The sequence below is a fragment of the Nyctibius grandis genome, chromosome 30 (genome assembly GCF_013368605.1).
Source record: "Nyctibius grandis isolate bNycGra1 chromosome 30, bNycGra1.pri, whole genome shotgun sequence".
In the NCBI taxonomy this organism is placed as follows: Eukaryota; Metazoa; Chordata; class Aves; order Nyctibiiformes; family Nyctibiidae; genus Nyctibius; species Nyctibius grandis.
Window position 1 is genome coordinate 355,951 of NC_090687.1, and position 13,935 is coordinate 369,885.

General features: G+C 43.6%; 1 long non-coding RNA gene across 2 annotated transcripts; it reads right to left on the reverse strand.

The window, feature by feature from the left end:
- Nucleotides 1-8,978: 8,978 nt before the first annotated feature.
- LOC137674701 (uncharacterized) lies at nucleotides 8,979-13,910 on the reverse strand. Of its 2 annotated transcripts, none has more exons than XR_011049847.1 (3): nucleotides 12,197-13,910; nucleotides 11,155-11,312; nucleotides 8,979-9,302 (listed from the first exon to the last, which is right to left on the reverse strand). It is a non-coding gene; the product is annotated as an uncharacterized lncRNA (long non-coding RNA). The 2 variants fall into 2 exon arrangements; XR_011049848.1 differs by lacking the exon at nucleotides 8,979-9,302 and adding an exon at nucleotides 9,435-10,197.
- Between the last annotated feature and the right edge of the window lie 25 nt (nucleotides 13,911-13,935).

A 13,935-nucleotide genomic window follows, 5' to 3' on the forward strand; every position in this document is an offset into this window, starting at 1 on the left:
CCGCCAAGCTCTGCCCCGCCCGCCGCGTCACGGGCCGCGGGGACCGGCTGGGGCGGAGCGCGGCGGCGCCACCGCCCCGGAGCGCGGAGCCCGCCCCGGAGCCCGGAGCCCCTCACAGGCCGTGGCGGCGGGACCAGAGCGCGGGGCCCGGGGGCGGCGGCGCCGTTCGAGCTCCGCGGCCGTGCAGCGAGAGCAGCTCCCCGCACAGCGAGGCTTTTCCCCCTGGGGACACGCTGACCCCCTCCAGGAACAGCCCCGCCATCGGAGCCACCCCCACGCGTGGCACACGCCGCTGTGCTGGGGAGGGGGGGGGACACTAAGGTCAAACCCACCCGTGGCCGGGTTCTTCCCCAGAGACCTATGGCCAGACCGAGCATGGCGGTGAAGCATGTCGGGGTCCCACACAAGGCCCACAGTCCTCACGCGTGACACCCCGGCACTGCAGAGTGTCACACTGCAGCGGGACCGAGGGCACGGATGAAACCCAGCGCCCTGACGCAAGCTGCAAATCACGCCACGTGCTGGAAAGCCATCTTCTGTGGGACCTGCGTCAGAGTCGGCAAATCGAGCTCTCTGCTTTGGTCTGTTGGGTTCATCCTACCTGAAATCCAGACCTGAGTCTCCACATCCTGATCTGGACCCCAAAACCAAAGGATTTAAGGAAAATAAGTTGTCCCATGCCTGGATACCCTAACAAGCTACAAACTGGAGAGGCCTTCAGAGTAAATGGTCCGAAGGTCACAAACGAGTCAATTCTTTCCTATTCGCACTCTCAAATTCTCCATCACCTAAAAAAAACAGAAGGAGCGTTACCTAAACTGGATGTTGTTTGATCTGAGGCCTGATCTAGAAGGACTCTTTTTGAGGGAGGGGGACAACTGCCAGCCAGAAGAGTGTTAGAACCTAATTTTGCAACCCAATTATTAATGCAAAACCTCCGAACTCAGGCTTGCAAGTGTCTTCCTAGTATCTGTGAAAATCAGGGCACTCCTTCGCTCCATACATGTTAGTTGTTTCAATTTAGTTATTCAATTATATTTCCAAGATCAGGCAGCTATAGTTACTAGAGTGAAAGGAGATGAGGACCTATTCAGGGATGAATTGACGGATAAAAACAGAGGTCAAAACTGGCCATCTGAAGTCCTAAAAAAAAAAAATCCAGCACCTGAGCCCTTGAAAGTAGCAGCACAATTGCAGAACTTCACCAATGGATTTCTGTAAGCAGCAGCACGCTCCCAGGCGTGGGAGGCAGCCTCCAGCACCCACAGCGTATGTTACCAAAGGCACGTGGATGCATGCGGTGCTCATTTCTGTAATACATCGGTACGGACCCTAACAATGGGAAATACTGCTCCAAAACGCCTGTGCTATCAGCATCCCCCAGTCCTCACTGCTGTGACGAGAACATTTCATTACGTTGTTATTCATCCTGATGCCCTTTCGCAAAATATCCTTGTGAATAACCTACTTGGGAGGGATATTGCTTTTCACGTTCTTAGCTGAGAAAGCAGAGATTCTGAAATATCAAGGACACGCTTTACTATTCTTAACAAAGAAAAGGCAAATAAATTCTTTACATATAAATGAAATTCAAAAGCTTCCAATTTAGGCATTCTAATTAGAAATAAAAATGGTACGTGACTTGCATCATTGGAAGAAGTAAGCATAGGCAAATGAGAAAAAGATTTATTAATTAGCCAAGCTGTTACTGTCTTAAAAAAAATAAATAATCAATAATCCTAAAAAATATTTTATTATATGCAAAATAACGGTTCAATCACCTTATGATCAGAAATATTCAAATAAAGTATCTCTAACATTCTTTGAAGGATTATTTCTTTTACTTTCAGGGGATTTCCAACTGATTGAAATTTAAGTCTAAACCAAAACTGTTGGAGGTTTACGGTGGTAGTTACCATTCTGATTTTCTAACCAAAATATTTCGAAGTTACAGGGCAAATTTATGCACAGAAAATATGACCACATCATTCTTCAAGAGTTAAACTTTCCTTTGTAGCACCCCAAATTCCACTCCTCTGGTACTCAACCGCCTTTCACATGCTCCTTCATGTTAGTCACGTATATATTAACACCCAGGAAGCTACAGTGTGGCTACATTTCAGGTGCCATTCCTCCAAGTCCAGTCTCACTCTTTCTTCCTCAGATTCCTACAAGTCAAGGATAGACACTTTACAAAAAACAAATATTGGACAACTCAGGTGTTTAGGTTCGTGGAACACACACATTTTACTGCCACTTTACAGTTACAGAGCTTTTCTTGAGGAATCAATTTGTATTTTGCACAGTGTTTTTAAAAAATTAAAAGAAAAATGGCCAAAGAGAGGCTAAGAGAACTATACAGCCCGTTCGCTATAAGGAAATATTTTCAGTTTGGGTGGTAAAAGGAGGAGACCAAACAACTGCTTAAATTAACAGCTTCAAATCAGAAACAGGTTTTCAGATTTGGTATTGTTATTAAAGGCTGAAAAACTCGAATGACAGACCTGTTTTACACCACTATTGAAACCTGCATTTTGGACAGTGAGGTGGATCGAGAACTGGCTGAAAGGCAGAGCTCCAAGGGTTAGGATCAGCAGTGCTGTAGCCTTTAGCCAGCGGTGTTCCCCAGGGTCAGCACTGGGTCCAGTCCTGTTCAACTTATTCATCAATGACCTGGATGAAGGGATGGTTTGATGACACCAAACTGGGAGGAGTGGCTGATACGCCAGAAGGCTGCACTGCCATTAGCGAGACCTGGGCAGGCTGGAGAGCTGGGCAGAGAGGAACCTCATGAAGTTCAACAAGGGCATGTGTAGGGTCCTGCACCTGGGTAGGAATAACCCCATGCACCAGTACAGGCTGGGGGTTGACTTGCTGGAGAGCAGCTCTGCCAAGAAGGACCTGGGAGTTCTGGGGGACAACAAGTTCACCATGAGCCAACAATGTGCCCTCGGGGCCAGGAAGGCCAATGGTGTCCTGGGGTGCGTGAGGAAGAGTGTGGGCAGCAGGTCGAGGGAGGTTCTCCTGCCCCTTTACACTGCCCTGGTGAGGCCACACCTGGAGTAACTGTGTGCAGTTCTGGGCCCCCCAGTTCAAGACAGACAAGGAGCTACTGGAGAGAGTCCAGCGGAGGGGTACAGAGATGGTCAGAGGGCTGGAGCATCACTCTTACGAGGAGAGGCTGAGGGAGCTGGGGCTGTTCAGCTGGAGAAGAGCAGACTGAGGGGGGATCTTATCAATGCTCACAAATACCTCAGGGGCGTGTGTCAAGGGGACGGGGCCAGACTCTTCTCAGTGGTGCCCAGTGACAGGACAAGGGGCAACGGGCACAAGCTGAAACATGGGAAGTTCCATCTGAAAATGAGGAAAAACTTCTTTACTTTGAGGGTGCCAGAGCCCTGGCACAGGCTGCCCATGGAGGAGGGGGAGTCTCCTTCTCTGGAGATATTCAAACCCGCCTGGACACGACCCTGTGCGACGTGCTCTGGGTGACCCTGCTTTGGCAGGGGTTGGGCTGGGTGATCTCCAGAGGGCCCTTCCCACCCCAGCCAGTCTGGGATTCTGTGATGCCGTGATTTTCCAATACAGCTGTGTTTAGACTAAAACAAGATACTTTAACAAGTCTGGGTTTGTAGGCAAGCAATACTTTACAGCAGTAAAGAGTTGTGTCTTTCTAGCTGCCTCTAAATAGTTTACATCACTAGAGTCCCAAATATTGGATTTTATTAGACAAAGTGAACAGGCCCAAGTAGATACAGCCTCTCTGAATTTCAACTGGGCAAGTCTACAACAAATGGTGTAAACACCATGACAAAAAAAAGGGGTATGCCCCGAAGTTACATCTGCTTGCGTTGTTCAGAGGACAATTCAATGGTTCAACCACCGAGAATATCATGGCAGATATTAGTGGATGTTACTAGGCACGGGGATAAAATCGGTGTGATAGAAAACGATGTGGAACATTTTGCTCACAGATGAACTGAGACGCCCACTTCCATTTCTACTGATGTATTAGAAAACAAGTTTCCCTGTCTAACACCACCAAATATGCATAACCAATGTACCCTTCTGATCCTGGTGACTCATATTGTCCTCTAAACGCTGGAAAACGACGTTTAATCTGAATCTCCAACTTGCTTATTAAATACCTAGAACAGAAATACCCACTAAACCCGTATGCTAGTACTTATATGTAGCTTTTTCCCCTGCATACATGCTTTCTACATACACACATACTACTTTCAACTATGTCCTCATTTCAAAAGATACAATAGTGTAATTCAGATCTCAGACTTTTTCTTGAAGAAATATTTTAAAATTGAAAAAAATGAGTGCCCTCATGCTTTTGAAAACAGCCCGATTTAACATAGTTTTCTGCAGATTTAAATATTCCTTTCATCAGAAATTATAGATAAATCTGTTGAGTTAGCATGTGGGGGGAGAGGGGGAAGTGAAATAGAAGATCAAAAGCATCGCTGACTTTCACAGAAGAGAAACAAGATCATCCTGGTTAGAGTGTAATCAAAGAATTGTCCACAGTACCAACTGGAAAATGTTTCTGTAGCCCACACGAACTAAACAGAGCTTAAGGTGGATGACATTCTCATCACCTAAACAAGGTCATCTTTTTATCATTAATAGTAAATAAGGTAGCATCTAAAACTCCAAGTACAGGCCACAACAGCAGCACACTAAACACTAGGCAAACAAAGGCAGTAAGGTAAAAAATGGCCCCATCCAGAACAATCCTGTGATCTAGGAAAAAAAAATCTAGAAAAAAGTCTTGCAAAACCACGGGCAATTGGACATTTTCCCATACAACAAATGAAAACTAAATACTAAAGCAGTCAGTTGTACATAGCAGCATATGTATGGGCATATTCAACCGCACCTCGAATCCTGGGTGCAGTTTTGGGCCCCTCACTACAAGAAAGACCTTGAGGTGCTGGAGCGAGTCCAGAGACGGGCAACAGAGCTGGTGAAGGGTCTGGAGCACAAGTGTGATGAGGAGCGGCTGAGGGACCTGGGGGTGTTTAGTCTGGAGAAAAGGAGGCTGAGGGGAGACCTTCTCGCTCCCTACAACTGCCTGAAAGGAGGGTGTAGTGAGAAGGAGGTCGGTCTCTTCTTGCAAGTAACAAGTGATAGGATGAGAGGAAGCGCCTCAAGTTGTGCCAGGGGAGGTTTAGATTGGAGATCAGGGACAATTTCTTCATGGAAAGGGTTGTCAAGCGCTGGAACAGGCTGCCCAGGGCAGTGGTGGAGTCCCCATCCCTGGGGGGATTTAGAAGATGAGTAAATGTGGTGCTTAGGGCCATGGTTTAGTGGTGGCCTTGGCAGTGCTGGGTTAACGGTTGGACTCGATGATCTTAAGGGTCTTTGCAAACCTAAATGATTCTGTGATTCTATATCCTGCAAGCAGAAGTAATACAGAACTGCGTGGGACTATAGCGATATGTGTATGAATGATTTATGTAAGAAATGTCTGTCTTTGGTACGTATGAGACCACAGATCCACAGGAACATACTCAGTAACTCCCATTTTACAAACGCTGATCAGGTCTTACACCTTCTTGTGAGTACTGTCTCTGGTTTAGCAATGGAAGGAAATGAGGCAGAAGCATAAAATGGACCCAGAAGACCACATAGGGAAGGACTGCTAGAGCTGGGATTAGAGCAAAGGACCTTTCAATGGCTAACTGCAGGTACAGAGTCTGCATTTGACCTGTGTTTTCATCTTTGAAAGGCAGTCTGCCTTGGTGCGCTGGCGCTTCCTGCCTGTAACTGAGTTATCAAGGCAAGGGAAATGCCAAAAAGGTTGTACTTGGATAGGGACCAGCTATTCCCTTCTGCAGCACAGCTACAGAAAACCGCTGCAGGCAAACCTCGGAGCCGTCAGCCAGATCTTGGCCTCAGCTGATCTTAGGCTGTGGAGTTTGGGTAGGAAGGCAGCAGAAAGCCATCTTCTCTGTACTGAGTCCGACCTGGCAGGAGAGAGAAATAAGGTGTTGATTTGTGAAAAGGCTCCCAACATACATATTTGATGTAGAGCTCTTGCAGAAGAGTGTAATTCCAAAGTCGTCATTAGCAATGACCCTAAAAGCTTCATATTACACAGAGGGAAAGAACTTTAAACCTACCCAGAAAGCGTAATTGCAATGGGAATATCACATCTCCTCGGTAATTAACAGGTTTAAGTCTTATGACTGTTTCATCATATGTTATGTCATTATAGCTGACTGTATTGCTAGTGTACTGTAGATTGATTGCATGACAGCTGCATTTATAGCAAAAAACCTGTTTGTCTCCCAAAAAAGGAGAACTGACAGAGAAAGAATTAGAATAGAATAGAATAGAATAGAATAGAATAGAATAGAATAGAATAGAATAGAATAGAATAGAATAGAATAGAATAGAATAGTAGTAGTTCACTTGGAGGGGACCTACAATGATTGAGTCTGAGGTGTATGTAGCTACTGGATGGATCATGAGGCATCTGAATGTAACAGTCGGATTTTCAAACGTTCTCGACACAGAGCAGGTCCAGTCAAGTGCAGCGGACGCAATGGGTATATACACATAAGCAACAGATGCGAATGCAAAAAATCCCACTGAAAAATATAAAACTCAAAAAGTTGACCAACATGTTGAGCCTTGATTCACACTGTCTTGCATGGGAAACTACACAGACAAGAAGTGGTACCATCCTTCACAACAAAAACAGCATGCCAGCAAACTTGATTGCATGCTGGATTAAATGCTTTGTTGCATTTAAAACATATGAATAAAAATTTACATGATCAGGTAAAAAGAGAGAGAAACAAGTCAGGTGAAGAGTGAGTGAAGGCTTATTCACCAATTTGTTTTGGTTCATTCCTCACTACATTGACATTCTAATTTCATGTAATCTAGAGGGTGTATAAAAAACATTTATAAAGTTTTCTTGCATTTTGCCCACATATGTAAGAAACTGTAACAATGGGAGTGACATGAATTAAAACCCACTAAATTGCACAGCCTGATGCGTTGATGACATAGCCTCAAGCTTGGCCAGGGGAGGTTCAGGTTGGACATTAGGAAGAATTTCTTCTCAGCAAGGGTCATTAGCCATTGGAAGGGGCTGCCCAGGGAGGTGGTGGAGTCACCATCTCTGGAGGGGTTTAAGAAAAGCCTGGACATGGCACTTAGTGCCCTGGTCTAGTTGCCATGGTGGTGTCAGGGCAATGGTTGGACTCGATGATCCCAGAGGGCTCTTCCAACCTGATTGATTTTGTGGTTCTGTTCATGGTACTACCCACACTTCTTGACTGTAATCTCAGAAGGTCCAGCAGGCCTCCCCAAGGTGAGATGATCTGAGACATTCTCCTGTCTACAAAAGACAGCTTGTTCAAGTCCTATGACGCTGTTAAAGCTCCTGCTGAAAAAGACGGGTGATTGCCTTAAGTTAAATTATACATTAAAATATACGTTCCTGTATTTATAAACCCATAAATAATTTAAAGTCCAGAGATGAGTCAAGAAACTCCATGAATGCTAGGTGCTGCCACATGTGAGAAAGAGTTAAAATTATGACTTCAAAATGAAAGTTGGCAAGGAAAAATATTTGCTTATTCTGTCCTTCTTGGGTTTTTATTGCATCTAGCGTAGGAACTTACAGATAATTCAAACCTCTAACAATATGCTAAAAACTAATTGTTCTGTAGATGACTGCAAGATCCCTTTCCTAAAGAGTTTACTCTTCCAAGTAGATAATATAAAGGCAACACACAAGGAGTGGCAAATGGATAGAAACACTCAGACTAAGCAAGTAAAATCAGGATTTGTTTTAATAACCACGCGCTCTCCAATTAGCCTTTTGTTTTTCTTTGGACAGTTGGAACTTTGCTGTGTGAAAGAATAAATGTTTTTAGGTTTTTATCTTGATGGTGCATGGCCAAGGAAAATATTGCATTGTTTTTAGTGGCTAGAACTTACCTTCAAATAATATTCAGCTGAAAACCAAGGTGTTGTTTCTGCAGAGAATTATGGCATCATAGTACCAATACGACAGTTGTGGCAGAATTAGGATTTCTGTAACCCAGATTTTCTTTACAAGTGATCATTCTTGTTTAAAAATACCTGTACAGCAGAAACTACCTGTGCTTCCTTTCTATAAGACAGTATCTGGAGAGTTGACTGGCAAAATTCAGTTGCAGGAATGGGATCTTATAAAACCTTTTTGAAGAGTTTTATTGCTGTCTAGCATAAGAACTGTTTAGTGGTATTCCTTTTAAGTTTAAAAGGAATGCTTGATTTGGCTTCAAATAATTTAATGATGTTCCATAAGCATTTTAAAGACAACGTTCACGGAAGATCCCTGAAAACCCTCTATAGCAACCAATGCACATAGAGCTCATCTCCCACCACAGAAGCTTCTTCTGTATTAGTTAAGGTCAGGAAAAAAAACGTTCTGGTAGTTTTACAAAACGTCATTTACCCAGTAATTACCAATTGTGGTAATGACTTGTGCTTTGGCCAGAGAATGTATGTTACAGAAACATTCAGCCTTCATTTTTAAATAGACAATCTACCGTATCCTTTGGAAATTCTTAGTGGTATTTCCAGCTTTGTATATTATTGCACAGTTTCTATTAATTAAATGGACTGCAAAAAAAAAGGTAGATAAAACTATGTACTGGATACCTTCACAACCATGAAATTTTTGTACGGACTAGCTGTGTATATCTACTCATCCTACTGAGCACTCCGGCATTGTTTTGCAAATAATACTCTCATTTAGTCAAAATTTAATTAACTCTGATGTAGCGCTTGGCTCTTTGTAATCAATGGAGAAACAGGCGCACCAGTTATTCGTCGCTAATCTTTTACATTTCTTCAGTAGTGTAAATGGCACTGGTATAAATATGCACAACAAATGAAAGAAAAAACATTTTTAATCAAGGAGCAGTAGGCAAGGCTGCAAATATCAAACCAGATCGCAGATGTTAGGGGGCCATGTAATGTGATCCATTGTTAGGGGCCATGTAATGTGATCCATTCCCCATCCGATCCTCATGGCTAATCATGGAGGCATTTTGAAGGTTCTGGCAGAACAGTAACCAGAGCCTCAGTCTTCAGAGGGGGGTGGAGAGACGAGGAGGAAGTCAGGCCTTGTAGGAAGGCTCAGGAGAGTTTTGGTTAGTGTTCATAAAACATTAGTAAAAGCAGCTTCCACTCTGGGGGAAATCCCCGAGATCCGCAAACACAGATTTCTGCATCCCTGAAGGCAACTCCCCTTCGTTTATGTAATCCATTTTATTTGAGTTCTGTAAAGAACGTAAGAAAGCAGAGATTAATTCATTATTAAGCACTGGGATTCTGTCTTTGGAATGCTTCAAGTAATTATATTTTGGACAATATTTTGATTAAAACACAGATTTATAAAATCTGACCTCGTTTTCTTCCCATCTGCTGGTTTGCTGAATTTTAAAGTGCACAACTCATTGCTGTGATGATATGGTTTAGCAACAGAAAGGTTGCTTTCTCCTCTCCCTCTCTTCAATGCTCTTCAGAAGCATTTTCTGGACACAGTTTTAAAAATGACATCCTTGCCTAAAGCAAATGTCTTCTTGACATAGTTCTCCAAAGTTAGCGTTTACCCAGTTATTACATGTCTTTTGATCCGTCACAATAAACTGCTCAACCTGTGCACTGAATAACTTGTCCCCAGTACTCAGAGCTGAAGTTCACTTGAGAGCTCTGCAATACTTCAGGAAATGATACGCAAATGGTATAGTATTTCCTCAAGATGGTATTGTGCTAATTACCAAACCACTGATTGCAGTGGTGATCTGCCCTAAGGATCTGTAGGATCAGAGTTCCATCTTCTGTCTCTGTGTTTTGTTAATTCTCATAGAATCATTTAGGTTGGAAAAGACCTTTGAGATCATCGAGTCCAACTGTATTCTCATTGCTTTATTATTGATATCCAAGGGTGCTTTTCAGGGCAGATGATAATTACATTCACAGTGAATATTAACACCAAAAATGCAGGCAAAGTGTAAGTTCAGGGTATATCTTTTAGTAACTTGCATGTGGACTTTATTAATTTTTTCTTGTATATTAAACCGATGAGTAGACCTTGAACTGAAGGCAAAAAAGATTTCCTAGATGAAGCCAGGGTGTCCTGGCCTGCTGATCTCAGCCCTTTTACTCCTTGCCCTATAGAGAGGAAGAAAAACAAAAAGCATAACGCCAAGCAAGCTACAGTATATGAAAACCCTGGCCACTGCAAGGAAGGGCATCTCAGGGTAAATTAAGAAACACAGAAGAGTAGAAGCATAGTAAAACGTGCAGAAGCTCATGATGTTTTCAGAAACACTGGCTGCTGTTCCATGTTTTCTAGTAGCCCTTCCACACCTGATACCCTTCCATGCCAGTGGGAGACAGAGAGAAGCATGAAGGGAGTAGGATGGGAGATTTCCAGTGTCGGTTTTGACACACATACTCTGTTCCAGCACGCTGCTTGCTTCCCCGCCGTGTCCTGGGCCTTAACCCCAGCCCCACTCTAATGCCTAGGCTTTCAGCTGACAAACTGCAGGTGCAGGGACAATCTTTTCAAGCAGACAGGGGCAGCTGCACACACCTTAGTGCCTAGATTTCCATCAACTCCTCCATTTCTTTCCATTTGCTTTTTATAAAGTAGGAGAGACTCTTGCAGAGCCTCTAGAAACCTACGGTACGTTTAAGAGACCTTCAGTACGAATTTAAGGTGACAGCCAGATGCTCAGATATGGCAATAAGGGATGCAGTACAAGTACTGAAAGAGTCTGGTTGCCTTTATTAGTGGCTCAGCAAAGAGGGAAAATTCTGCCTCTGTGACAAGGGCAAAGAATATAATTAACTATCAGGACTCCTTTGTTCAGTGCCATATTAAATCCGCGGTGGGTTTTAAGGTCTTTCCTGAACCTGTGGGAGGGACAGCTTCTAAGCTAGCTGGAATGAACATCAGCAAACGGAGCAATGATGCTAGGGAAGGTTACATTATTAATTATATTAAAGAGCTCTCTCACAACAGCAGGACATTACAGAAAAAAAAAAAAGAGTGCTCATCCCTCAGATGCTGCAGTGAGCAAACACACAAGTGTGCTGTAAACCCTCCTCCTGCCCCCTGCTCACCCCGTGCTGTGGGGATTTTCCTCCCTTCCAGCCACTCAGGCTCTGCCGTGAGCAGCACACATCATCTGGTGACCTGGTGACGGAGCCTCTGACAGCATCAGCAGCAAAAAGACTTTTCGGAGCTCGGCAGCAGAACAACCGCTGGGGACCCAGCGAGCCTGAGGGAAAACATTGGCTGATCAGTAAGAAAAATACGCAGTCATGAGGAGGATACGGGAAAATATGTGAGATGCTTACATGTCAATGTTCCTATTTCCTCTGTTTTCAGAAGAAATACACAATTCATTGCAAAATGAAGTATATAACACCTGACAAATTAAAACCACTCGCCTGCCTGAAAACGCTGTACTTACTACAGCTCTACTTTTACCTGTTTATGCCTCAAGAGATGACAAAAAATACAGTATATTTTCTTTTCAAAAAGACGTAACACAACTTGTCACAGAACCAATTTCACTGTTTTCTCTCATGTGAGGCAATCATTTGGAAACAGAATGCAAATAATGACACATGCTTTAATAAGTTTTGAACTCAAATGACTGTCCACAAGACTCAAAGAGTCCCTGACACTGAGATTTTGGGGATGAAAAATCCAGATAAACAAGAGGAAACATATACCAGAAAAGACTGCTTGTTTTAAGATGGAAAATGGAAACTATAAAACCAGAAAAACTGGCACAAGACCTTCAAGGGCAGGGGAAAGACTTGATCCTACTTTCAGTGAGCTTTCTGTAAAACTTAATTACAATTATCTGTGTAGGTTTTTATGAGGACTAAACCCAGCACTTCTGAGAGCTTCAGGAAATAACAAAAGCTCTACAGATTTGGAATGAATTTATAGTCGAGGCAAAATGTTATGATGATACATTTATGGATGCTCAGGTGCAGGAACCAGGTAATGGTTCAAATAAAAATCAGAATGACTGAACAGCTACAAATTCAAGTTAAGATAAATGGAATTTGATAGAATATAAGAGACCTAATAGACAGGAGACAATATTAAAATCATAGACATACTTAAAAGGTAGAATCTAAGGCAAACCTCGAGTCAACCAGCTGTCCACAACTGTGCTCCAGACCTTACAAAGTCATCACGGATCCTCTGTATTAAAGGTTTTCTTCAAGGATGGTCTCCATAGGTTGTGTTCAGAATCTCCATCTTACTTGTCAGCTAATTGATTTTTCTTATCAAATATTAATTCTCTTCTTGAAGCAGCAATGGAGGAAGAGCTCTCCTCCTCTCCTCTGTCTGAATTGGTCTGGTTCTTGCCCCGTAAGTGCTGTGAGTAGATGAGGGTTCTAACACGCTGCTACTTCTTCAGTTTTAAATTTTTTGGATCTTCCTAATCCATCTGCGACATAAGCCCACACCTCTTCTACTACATAAAGACTTCTTACTGGATAGAAGATGGAAATAACAACAGTCTTCAGGTTCATTGTTCCCAAAGTATTTCTGGATCATGGATTTTTAATCAGTCATGTCTATTAGTTCTGATTCTTTTCTAGGAAGCTCTGAACAACAGCAGAGACACCAGAGCCGCTGAGGTACAGATTCATTAGAAACCTCTAATTTATGCTTGGCTGGTTTCTACCTACCTGTTCTTGTGTAGCATTGTCTACTAGCTTAAATAACTGCTAGTTATTCCACTAACACATCCTAAAAGAGATGCCTTTTTTCCCCAAAAAACATTGCATTTTTGACTCCTGTTTGGTTTATGACACATTGTGAAACAGTTTCTTCTGCACTGCTGTTCCCTGGTCAGCTATTCCCCATCTTATATTTGCTCATCTGACTTCTTCCTTTTACATGTATGTCCTGGTTTGGACTAAAACATAACCAATTTTCCTTTCAGTGATTTTTCCTTTCAGCTAAGCTTCTTCTAAGTAACTGCACTTTCTGGAAGTAACTGCATGTTTTGCAGACAGTATCTGCTTCTAGGACTGATAACGCTCGAAGTTTATAGTTATTACTGAGGCACCGGTAGGGATGGTACGCAGAAAGGCTCTTGCTTGTACTTATTCCTAGAAAAACCAAAGTCACTGCTAAATTCCTCACTAATTACAAGTGAAGAGCCACAGAAGGGTCGCACCGCCAGGACAGGTGACCCAAAATTGACCAACGATGTATTCCATCCCATACACGTCATTCTCAGTGTAAAGCTGGAGGATCACGAGGGTCTTGGTCTCTTCTTCTTCTGCTATGGCCGGCGTCCGAAGAGGACTCTGTCCTTTTTTCTCCTGCCCTCGATCCCAGTCTGTGTGTTCCTGGATCCAGTTCCCGTCCGTCACTGAGCCCAGTCTGGGCCTTCCCGGAGCCTGCCCTGCAGCACCGGTGGAGATGTGACCAGCATCGGGAGAGCTCGATCTTGGTTTTGTATATATTCGTATATATTTAATTATATCCATTATTATTATTATTATACTCTTTTTCATTATCATAGTTCATTAAAACTGTTTTAACTTTCCAACCCGTAAGTCTCTCTCCCTTTTCTCCTTCCCTTCCCCTTCTCGGGGGGGAGAGGGTTAACACCCAGCCCAGCTTTAACCCGTGACAACGCACTGGTTCTAATCCCGTTACCAAATTTCCTCGGTTTACCCCAGGATAACTCCTCCGGTTCATCACGCAGCTTTTCAAACCCTGTCCTTTCCCTTCCCCTTCCTTTCAACCAGCCCTGCCTCAACCCACAGGGGCAGCCCCGGGACCCTCGGCCTGTACCGCGGCCTTGCCCGCGGCCTCACCCCTGCGGGCCGCGGAGGCCCCGCCCGGGGCCGGGCCCGAGG